This window comes from Lutra lutra, chromosome 14 (assembly GCF_902655055.1).
Source record: "Lutra lutra chromosome 14, mLutLut1.2, whole genome shotgun sequence".
NCBI lineage: Eukaryota > Metazoa > Chordata > Mammalia > Carnivora > Mustelidae > Lutra > Lutra lutra.
The window spans coordinates 73421861-73432783 of NC_062291.1; the positions used below are offsets into that span (position 1 = coordinate 73421861).

The 10923-nt window shown below is 44.7% G+C and overlaps 1 long non-coding RNA gene across 1 annotated transcript; it reads left to right on the forward strand.

The window, feature by feature from the left end:
* Nucleotides 1–331: 331 nt before the first annotated feature.
* Nucleotides 332–3273, forward strand: LOC125084815 (uncharacterized). Its single transcript, XR_007122707.1, has 3 exons — nucleotides 332–1391; nucleotides 2471–2620; nucleotides 3229–3273. It is a non-coding gene; the product is annotated as an uncharacterized LOC125084815 (long non-coding RNA).
* The last annotated feature ends 7650 nt before the right edge of the window (nucleotides 3274–10923 follow it).

The following is a 10923-nucleotide window of genomic DNA, read 5'->3' on the forward strand; positions in this document are numbered from 1 at the left end:
TGAATGACTAGTTAAAGGTATTGTTAAAGCATTTTAAATGACCCACTTCCAGCAGCGAACAGAGTCACTTGCTGTGCCAAGCCAACTGGCGTTTCTGAGATTATAAAACCACAAAGTGAGGAAAACGTTAAAACTGCTAAAGCAAAAATGATACACAATAATGGAGAAGGATAAAAACTGAGCTTTATTGTCTGCGTAGGCAGATGGCTGACCACTAGGTGGGCCTCGGTGTAATGTCCAGGGTAATTGGCTGCTGGGGTGTTTCTGGCGAGGAAGCTTCAGACTTCAGCTCCGTACACAAAATCCTGGCGCATTCTTCCCTGTGCCCTGCTCTCTGCCTTCTCCTCACGACCAGATCTGACACTTGATCCAAGCAGGCAATTGCAAGCAGAAAGTTACCTTTATCTTCAAATGCTTTTCTGAAAATAATGACATGAAAAATAATTAAGGACCGGATTTCCTATCCTCCATTCTCTTCTGCATGTACAATTATCCACAGATATAAAATTGCCTGCTTTGATAATTATACCCTTCAAATGAGGGGCAAGTGGCTAATTATGCCCACATGTGGCCGATTGCACTCTCCATTAGCCAATTATGTGCACGATTATTTGTGCACATAAATAATTGTACTCATGGAAAATAGCCATCCTCCTTTCAAGTGCTCCTGCTTTGAGTGGCTGATGGAGTGATTGTCACTCTGGAAATGTACTTGTTGGGAGTGAAAGAGTATCAGATACCAGAAACGCACCAGTGACCAGAGCTCGCAGGTGGGCACTGAAGCAAATGGCAGTAGGAGTCCAGGAGAGCGGGAAGGACTGCGGGACGGAAGGGAGAGACTGTGGGTGAGGAAGGTGCTTCCGAGGTTGGCGGAGCCGCTCATGTGTGGTGACCTTGGGCAGGTTCATTAACCTTCCCTCGGTTCTACTGGTTCTGCACACACAATGAGAATGATAATCATGCCCAAGTCCCAGCTCTATTGTAGGATGGATCCGACAATTCAGGAGGGTTTGTCGTCTACTTCGGATAAAAGCACTACGTGACAGGAGGCATCATGATGTGGGTCAGCACATTTCCACCTGCCAAGGAGGGGTAATGACCCTCCTTAGCAAAGCAGGACCTTTGCTAAGGGAAAGGAGATATGATAAGAACAGGAAGCTTGACCCCCCAGGGCACTGATGAGACACCAGAGAATGACATACAGAATTCATTCATTCATTTGTTCATTCATTCATTCATTCATTCACCTCTTCAACAGACAAGAGTCAGCCTTTCACCTGGAGCTTCTCTGATGAGTAATGAGGGGAACTTTTATTTCACGCCTAAGAAATCTGGCGTGGGTTGTCACAGTTTGAATGACAGACAAACTCAGTGCCAGTGAATGTTGTGAGGTAGGGTCCCTTTTAACAACCCAAGAACTGTGGTTTTGATGCCAATGCTAACAAGTAGTAGATGTCACAATGTCAGGGGTAAGGCCAAGAGGCAAGATTGCAGCTCTGCTACCTGCCTGTGCTCCCATCTTCCCTTTCACACATGAGAGAAGGAAGTATTCTGCCTCATGGGGGGAAGGAAGAAGATTCACAGAGGCAAATAGGCTAAGTTAGTTTTGAAAGAAGAGGTGTTTGCCATATGGGTGCGACACGGGGGCATATGGTTGTATTATAGAAAACGAGGCATAAAATAGCCTGTCTAGAGTTCAATGTGTGAACTCTGGACCAGATTCTGCCTGGGTTTGAATCCTGGCTGTGTGATATTAAGCAAGTTACTTAACTTCTCTGTGTTTCTGTCCATTCTTATAAAATGGGGATTCTAAGAGACTTGTGTCATACAGTTTTGTAAGGGTCCAATTAGTGCGTATGTAGATAGAAGCATTTAGAACAATGACTAACCCAGAGGAAGCACTGTCTGCCATTACTTTAATTACTAGACTAAAAATAAACCAAAAATCCCATCTAAGAAAAGTAATACTAGTGGTTCTCAATCTTCAGTCTATCCAAAAATCACGTGTGACTTAGCAAATAAAGCAGACTCCTGGATTCCCGCCTCAGAGATGCTCCCTCACTAGGCTGGGCTCGAGTCCAGGCGTCTTCACTTCAAACAAGCCTCTCCCCAGTCCCACCCCAAGTGATTCCGATGCAGGTGACCCACGGGCCAGGCTTTGAGAAATAGAATTACACAGAAGTGGCCCCTGACCACAGCCCATTCCTTACCTGGGGGGTTTCTGCTGACAAGAGCCTCTGTGGGAACCGGCGGTGGGAACCCAGAGTGGCAAGCGCGGGTCTCCTCTGAGGCAGCAGCGTGTGTGCTGCATGGTCCGATGGGCCCACTAGCAGCTGCCTTCTGTAACTCTTCTGTAAACTCAGCAGACAGGATTTTTTATAAAAAAAAATTAATATTTTTACGATGAGACAAATCTCGTGTCTCTTAATTCTGTAAATGAGGAAACTAAAGTGTAAACATCTGCACTTAGGAGAACGAGTTACCAAAGCCTGAGGCTCCCAGCTCCGGGTGATCCCCAGCAGTGGGAACGCAGGTGGACTTGCCCAGAGTGCAAAATATGGACCTGTGGCTGCAGGCGCCACACTTGCCAGAGAGAACCGGTTCTGCGTCAATACTTAAGGTAAGCGCTTCTTCAAAATGCTGGTTTTGAAAGCCCGGCTTCCCTAAATAGGAACGTTCTAATGGTAGCAAAAATGAAAACGTCTTCTGGATTGAAAAGGGACCCACGGCATAATGGTTATCACACACCCCTCGCCCTGGGTGATGAGTGGCTGCCTGGCTGGCCTCCAACCCCAGGGTCCAGATGCTGAAGCAATTATAGACAAGATCCCAGGCCTACCGGACACTTCTCAGAAATACGTTGTTGGCATAAAAAGAAATATTGATTCATGATAATAAAACTATTATACTTAAATACTACCCCCCCCAAAAAAAAGAAATTTGCTTTCCCCATATCTACATATTGAATCTTCATGCAGACACGTTCCCCTAAAAACCCACTAGTGTCGGAATGTGTGTTGTCCTTTGTGATGTATGCACACAGATCTCGTTGATCTCGTAGACCCAGTCAGGAACCGCAGATAGTGAAGGTCATCCACTCCCTGTCTAAAGCCTGAGCCCTCTGCGTCGCAGCCCTAAGCACAGCCTCTCCCCTCTGCTGGAGGGCGGATTCAGAGGCCAGCTGTTCTCAGCCCTGCTCTAGCGGACATTTCCATCCTTGGCTTCCAGATGAGACCATCAGGGGCGTGCTTATCTGGAAAGAGCCAGTCAGGCTGGAGGAAATAGCCAGTCAGGCCGGAGGGAGGGATTGAATCTAACAAGACAACCTGTGATGAGGATAATCGTGAAGCTGAACTCCAGACCAGAGGAATCGAGCACCACATTTTTGAGAACAGTGGAGATGAGCTTTGGTGGCTGGGCACGTCATCTGCCAGAGCAGCCATTCCATCTGCATGGCTCAAACTGCTGGAAAGTTCTTCTCCACATGGTGCCCATGTATCTTCAGTCCATTCTTGCCGTGGTGCTTGCTTGCCCCGGCTTGCTCACCCTGGCTTCCCCTATCTCTCCCTTATGTGTTCCCCTTCTGGCTTACCCCCCTCCTCCTGACTAACGAGTGCCAGCCACCCTGGGGCCTTTTTTCAGGTCCTTAATGGACTAAACCCATTCCAGCATCCAACTCCTTACACCTGCTGTCCTACCTCCTGGCAAAGCTGCCTCCTTCCCGTCCTTCAGGACTCAGCTCCGATGTCTCCTTGCCCAGTGTCAGCTTCCTCCCCCTGTTCCTCTCACTCTCTGTACCCTGTTAACTCCCTTCTAGCACTCAACAACATTTATACTTATTTAAAAATAGAGCTATTTGTACACTCTCTCTCCTGTCCCCCTCCTTCATTGCAAGTCTTCATAAGCTAGTCCTTAAAACCCAGTTAATAGATAGATATCAGACAATTATATATCATTTTCAGTCCATCCTGAGTTGATAAATATATTTTAATGTATTAGGCATGAAGAGAGCAAGGGTATTTGTTCTCCTATTCTTACCTAGGGATGTATCTAAAAAAGATTTAAAGTAGACATTTTGGGGGCCAAATAAGTGTGGTGATGAGACGATCTTCTGTTCCTAAATACTCAGCTCTTCCAGCTCACTGTCCTGGCATGGGCGTGTCAGGCCTCGGGTCCCCCTCAGACCGTGTGGTCTCTGGAGCTGTGGCTCTCCGGAGCTGGCAGGCAGAATTCTGGGTCAGTTCTGACTGGTCTGCAGACCAGAACTGTCAGGAGCCGAGGAGGTGGTAGCTGCTGCTGTGAACGCCTTTCCCCGAGTCTGCCAAATGGCCATCAGACAGCGTTAATGACTTTTGATTTAGGTTTGAACAGAGCCGTCCCTTGGGCCATTTACTGTGCTGTATCATCCTCTCTGGAAAGTGCTCTCTAAGTAACTGCCCAGCAGACTGAGGAAATAAAATGCTCACAGAGGGGAAAAAACCACACACACACAGAGGCCGACTTCTCATAACACGGTGTTTAGGTCTAGAACTGGATCGTGAAAGGGTGCTTAAATTTTCTGTATTCATTGCATAGAACACTCATTTATTCCCTCCTTTCCCCCTCACACCTGCCTGCCTCTGTCTCTCTGCGCCACACACACACACACACACACACACACACACACACACACTGAGTCATTGCCGATAGTAATAGAGTTGCTTCTTTACCTTTTGGAAAGAAACCTCATTCTGATGAGGACGGTGCTGACTAGCCTGGCTCTTCATTGCAGAGACAATGCTTTATGCCATTATCTCTGCACAGCTGAAGGGCCTGGTGGAATCCGTCCTCTAAATGAAATAAAGTAGAGAGATTCCTGCCACGGGTTGGCAAAACTGCAGTCTTCTCCCCCACGCTCACAGCTTCTGAGAGAGAGAGAGAGCAAGAGCGGGGCACCGAGCACGTAGGGGCAGGGCCCCCTGAAGGGAAGATGAGGGAAGAAGTGTATGTGGAGGTCAGGCTGGCTGACAGAAAGGACATACCCCTGAGTAACTGCTTTACCCCTTCGGTACCTGCTCTGAAACACTCAGCAGAAGTTCACAAAGCACCCGACTGCGGGGCTAGAGAAACCCCTTAAGGCTGAGACCTTTATTCCTGCACAGACTCTGGAGAATGTACCCTGCACAGTGGTCCTTATTTTTGCTCTGACAATGCCAGAGACAAGGACTACAGGTCATGGCCCTCCTCCCGGGATGACGGCGGAAGGTGACATCTCCTGAGGGTTCACCGTGTGCCAAGGGCTGATCGACGTGCTGTACCATCACATCTAGTCCTCACAGTCATCAGAAGGGCGTGGGTTATGGAGCAAAAGCCAGTAAGGGCGTCCAGGAATAGCTACCCTCCTTGGGCCCCTATAAACATAGTAATTGTGTTTTCTTCTCCAATCCTTCTGTTGCTGAGATATTCACTGTAGAAAAGAGACGTAATAGTAATAATGTAAAAGGGCGCTGGGTAATTCAGCATCCAGCTGCAGTACTCACTGAAGGCTGAACCCGAAACTCTAGCTTCTCGATCGTCCCACAATGAAGATCGCTTGGTTCGAAGACAAGCCAGGTAAATGGCTACTCTTCATTACATAAATGAGCAGCCTTCAAGAGAAGTGTGAAGAGATCTTTGTATTTTCTGAGATTCAAAAATCTAACTTGGGGCACCTGGGTGGCTCAGTGGGTTAAGGCCTCTGCCTTCGGCTCAGGTCATGGTCCCGGGGTCCTGGGATCGAGCCCCGTGTCGGGCTCTCTGCTTGGCGGGGAGCCTGCTTCCTCCTCTCTCTGCTTGCCTCTCTGCCTACTTGTGATTTCTCTCTGTCAAATAAATAAATAAAATCTTAAAAAAAAAATCTAACTCACTCTTAGGTGGCAGGTAAAGGTCGTCCAGGTAAAGTGGGCGCCGGTACCTCTGGTTCTGTAAGGTGGCAGACCCTGAAATGAGAGCCACACTTGGAGCCCACATGCCCGTGGCTCTGTGCAGGGACTGTCAGAGCTAATCACGAACAGCTGTAACTTTGGAACAAGTGCAGCACCTCCTTGGCTAAGGTTGGCCCTGACAGAGAGTGTTGTCATCCTGTAAAAACCCATTGCATGTGTGCTTTCCTCTAGGCTGGAAGAGGCATGATCGGACTAGTAAAAAAGCATCATGAAAGGGACTGTGACATCTTGTGGAAATGGTCTAAGTAGCCTCTGTTTCCATTTGGTGTTGGAAGAAAATGGACCCATCATTGTGCTCAGCAAAGCCTTGGGAGAAGGAAACCTTACAGAGGAATATACTGTAGTTTCTGCGGTGTTAATGATAGAGAGAGGAAGGGCAAGTGCTGCTGGAGGCAGTCATTCAGGAACCTGGCTGACAGCACATCTGCCATTTTTAACATTTGGTTTCCAAGGTTATTCCCATCACTGAAGTCTCTACTGCAGCCCATGAAAGAGGATGGCTTGGAGGAGCACAGATGGGAATTTTTATGGTCCAGACTTGAAATGCGCGTACACCATTTCTGATCATACCCGTAGAATGGGGGCTGAGAAATAGAGCCCCAGGAAGCAGATTTTGTGGACAGCTAGCAATTTCTGCCACCTAAGACAAGGGGGATCTAAAGCTACTTATTAGAAAAATATAATATAATATAAATATATGTTATATTTATATTATAAATATATAATATAATATTTATAAATTTATAAATAAATAAAATTTATAAATATAAATTTATATTATAAATAATATTATATTATGTTCATATATAATATGAACTTAATATAATATAAAAATGGTGATAGCTAACATTTATTCAAAACTGACTATACACCAGCTGGCACTCTAAGAGTTTTCATGGATCAACCCGTTTAACCCTGACAGTGGCCCTGTGAAGTCAGTGCTGATATTATCCCCATTTTATAGATTAAGAAAATGAAGCCTGAAGGGGCTTGAGTAGAGAAGTGGTCATAATTGTGCCCTTGGGCTTTGAGCAGTTCCTGGAAGTATCACCTGAAATCTGATGTGAGAAATGCTCAGACAGGGTGGGAACAAGGAGTAGGAGGGCACTGAGACTCAGTTGCTCAGTTGGGGATGGGTGGATGAGTGGGTTAGGCTTGAAGTTTGATAGAGAAGCTGATGCTTGACAATTTTGCAGAGCCTTGAAGGGTGAGAGGGACTTTACTGGGCAAACTGATGGGTCTGGCAAGCAGGAGGCAGAGGAAACCATACCCCCACCACAGAGACACTGGAGAAACGATAGCATGTTTCTAGTGTTAAAGGATAATTCTTTTAAAGGTGAAGTCAAGCCCTCATGCAGATATGAAATGAACACATGTCAAATATTTTATTTAATTTTTAATTAATGAGGAAACCAGCAAGATGTTACAACCGGCTCCAAGGAGAACTCAGAGAAGCACACAGTAGGCAATGAGGAATGCTGAAGTGAGCTTTCAAGCAGATGCAAAACGGGTTATCCACAGAGCGACAATCACCTGTTTTCCACTAGACATGATTCAGGTGCATTTCCATGCATCATTATCAATTTTATAGAACAGGCAGAGTTGTAAAATAGCTCAATGCCAATGGGAGACACGCTAGCCCACAGGGTATGCTAGACAAGATGCCCCCAATTTTTTTTTTTTACCTCATTTCAAAGACTTTCACAGATTTTTTTCTGATAAGGAGTATCAGCGATTCCTTGTGGCAGGAGGTAAGACTGGAAAGACAGCGGAGCCAGTTTTAAGAGGTAATAAAAGTCCTCCAAAGGCATATGGACATTATCCTACAGGTCAGGAAGTCTCACACTATTAATAGAGGCTGTAATAGAGACACCTGTCGAGCTTGTCCTCGTACACTTCTCAGGCCCAGCTCCTAAAGGGTCTGAGACACTGGGTTTCAGGTGGATCCTGATAATGTGCAGTTGTGTGAAGAGGCCCCCAGGGTCATTGTAACGCACTTCAAGAAAAATTCGTGGAACTAGTAGAGAACCATCGAAGGTTTTTAAGCATCGAAGGTTTTTAACCTGAAGATATCTATGTTGCAGCAGAGGAAAGTTGATTAGGAGGGAGAGAAGCTCGATGGTCTTAAAAGACTGCAAAGCAATAGCGAGAACAATTCACATTTGAGGGCTGATGGTGGCCCCCGAATGTGTGAGGCACGTGGCATGTTGAAGATGGGAGAGCGGCCTGAACTAATTCAGTGTCAAGGGGAGGAGAAGAGGGGGCAGAGTTGAGAGTGATTTTCACTGCAGCCTGAGAACTCCGCCTCCTCCCAAATTCAGACCCAGGGCTGCACCCATGAACGTGTGTCCAGCCTCTTCCTGGGCCTGTAGGGACGGGCTTGGGCACCTGATAAATAGGGAGACTTCCCACCAATGTAAAGCCTAGACTTTGGAAATCTCTGGATGTGATGCATGCTTTCTAATAACGATGGAGATCTGAACCATAAAAAAAAAAAAAAAATCCAAGGTCTTCAAGTCATAAAGGCACTCATCATTTGGAAGGGGTAAAACACTGTCACTATTTTCAGTCATCCGTGAAATGAACATTCTGGGACGATACAGTGAGTTGATGCACCCCCCTTGAGCAGGGGACAAAATGAATGCTCACCGGGGATACTTGGTATTTTAAGAGGATGGCAAAGGGAAGAATAGTGGGGGTGGGCAAAAACTGAGAGAGATAATTAAATTATAATCTTAATTGAGTAAGCATTCATGGGGCCCTATTATTTGAATTGCCTCCCAACTGTTCGTGTACAAATATGATACATTGAACCAAAGCTATTTTAATAAAACATCCATTTTCAGAAGCTGTAATAGGTTCTCCCAGGTCAGATTTGGTAAGCTAGAGAGAATAAATGCCAACTCATATTTTTCTGTGATAATGGGAAATAAAGAGAAATGAGTGGTTCAAACCAATAGTTTAATTTTAGACAAGAGTTTGACACCTTCTCTCCTGTCCTTTCACCGGAGCTGTTACCAAGTAACCAAGCCGGTTGGCTTGAATCTCCCTGTTGGGCATTCACACTTATCCCGACCCTCTGTGCAGACAGTCTTCATCTGTTAAATGAAACAGTGGTTGTCTAACTGGGGCTATCCTGAGCTGGGATTCCTGAGGTGTACCGTCCTGATTCTCTCTTGCTGACTAAGTCTGTGAATGACCTTCAGCAAGACGCCTAAGGTCTGCGTAGAATTGCAGGCTTGTCATCTCAAAGATGGAGTTGATAATCCCATCTCTCTTGAGCCCACACTGAGAAAAAGATTACATGACTGCAGTTATTGGAGAGTCTCATGGAAAGATGTCTTATAAATATTATAATTAATGTTATCATTAAGTATTGCCTTAGTGCAGCTCTCCCAACTCTAGATATCAGCAGAGTAAGAAGTCAGTTTTCCCTGAAGCAAAACTGAAATTTGAAAATGCAAGTTGGAGGAACCTATTTTGCCATGGATGATTCCAGAAGTTCTGCAACACATACATAATTTTTTTCCTACATGGACTACTGATGACGAATTTTGACTTAAAATTTCTTATTTCTAGGACTGTCCAGAGCCTTAATAATAAAGCCCCATGTGAGGTTTCTAAAATATTTTCATACAACAGTTTTCATGACCATTAAATTTTCCATATAAAGCAGTCTATATAAAAGCTCAGAACCACTATGTGTTTGTCAACTGATGAGAAGAAAATATACATTAATTGTTATAAATGAGAACATTGACTTATTATATGTAATAAACATTTACAAATATATACACGGTATCATCCTTTGGCTAGTTTAGAGGTTAGAAGACACTGTTGCATGTATTGCAGTGGACAGAGGACAGGACCAGGAGTCAGGACACCTGGGTTCCTAGGAAGTACTTAATAAGGCTGCATGGTACAGCCTAGAGCTATTCCAACATTGGACCAGCCTGGCATCATGGGTACCTACCCAAGGTCTTGTTAGAAACACAAATTCTTAGCTTTGACCCTCAATCTACTGAATCAGAATCCTTGAGTGTGGGCCATAAAATCTGTATTTTAGCAGATTCTGGTGAGATTCTGATGTACAGTAGAGTTTGAGAAGTGCTATGTAGTTGATCCTGACTTAGACTTACCAGGAATATGATCTTGAATATGTTACATCATCTCACTGAGTTCTATTTTCTCATATTTAAAATCTGCACAATAATGTCTACATTACAGGTTTCCTTGGAGGATTAAACAAGATGTTGACATCTGGTCTAAGGCTGACATCGAATAAATGGTAGTTTTCTTGCTTCTCTGCTCTTCTGTAGACTAGTTGGTTAAGTGTGAGCAAGTAATGAAGCTGTTCCCTGTTTAGTTTCTTCATTTGTAAAATGAAGGAGAAATCCGTTGTACTCAGTTCACGAAATAGTTACCAAAATCGGTTGAAATAATGTGTGTGACAGCTCTTTGCACACTTTAGAAGGATTAGACACATCTAAGAGATCAATGGGCCTGGGTTGCTGATTTCTAAGCTCAAGTGGGTAATAAGGTTGACCCTGTTCTGCATCCACATAGAAACTCTAGAGAATATGCACATTTGAAACAGAGATGTCATCCCGGGAAGGTGACCTGTTCACCCAAACTAGTCCACACATATCCGTCTTCTGGTGGTATGCTGGAGTCAACCAGTCCCAGCTCATCAGGGCCAATTGATAAACCTCCAGGAATTTTTGTAAATTGGTTGTTTAAGTTAGCCATTATTTAAAATTAAGTTATATAAATTAACTTACAATGATATTAAATAAATTAAAAACAAAGAATAATTACATTCTTCCCTTCATAATTATTTTACTACCTCCACCTTGAGACTATGTACATTGCTTGCATACATATGGTAACAGTACTTCATAATGGTATGCTGTCTCCTCACTCCACAGACACTGACATTGGGCCAGTAGCTTGAAACTGG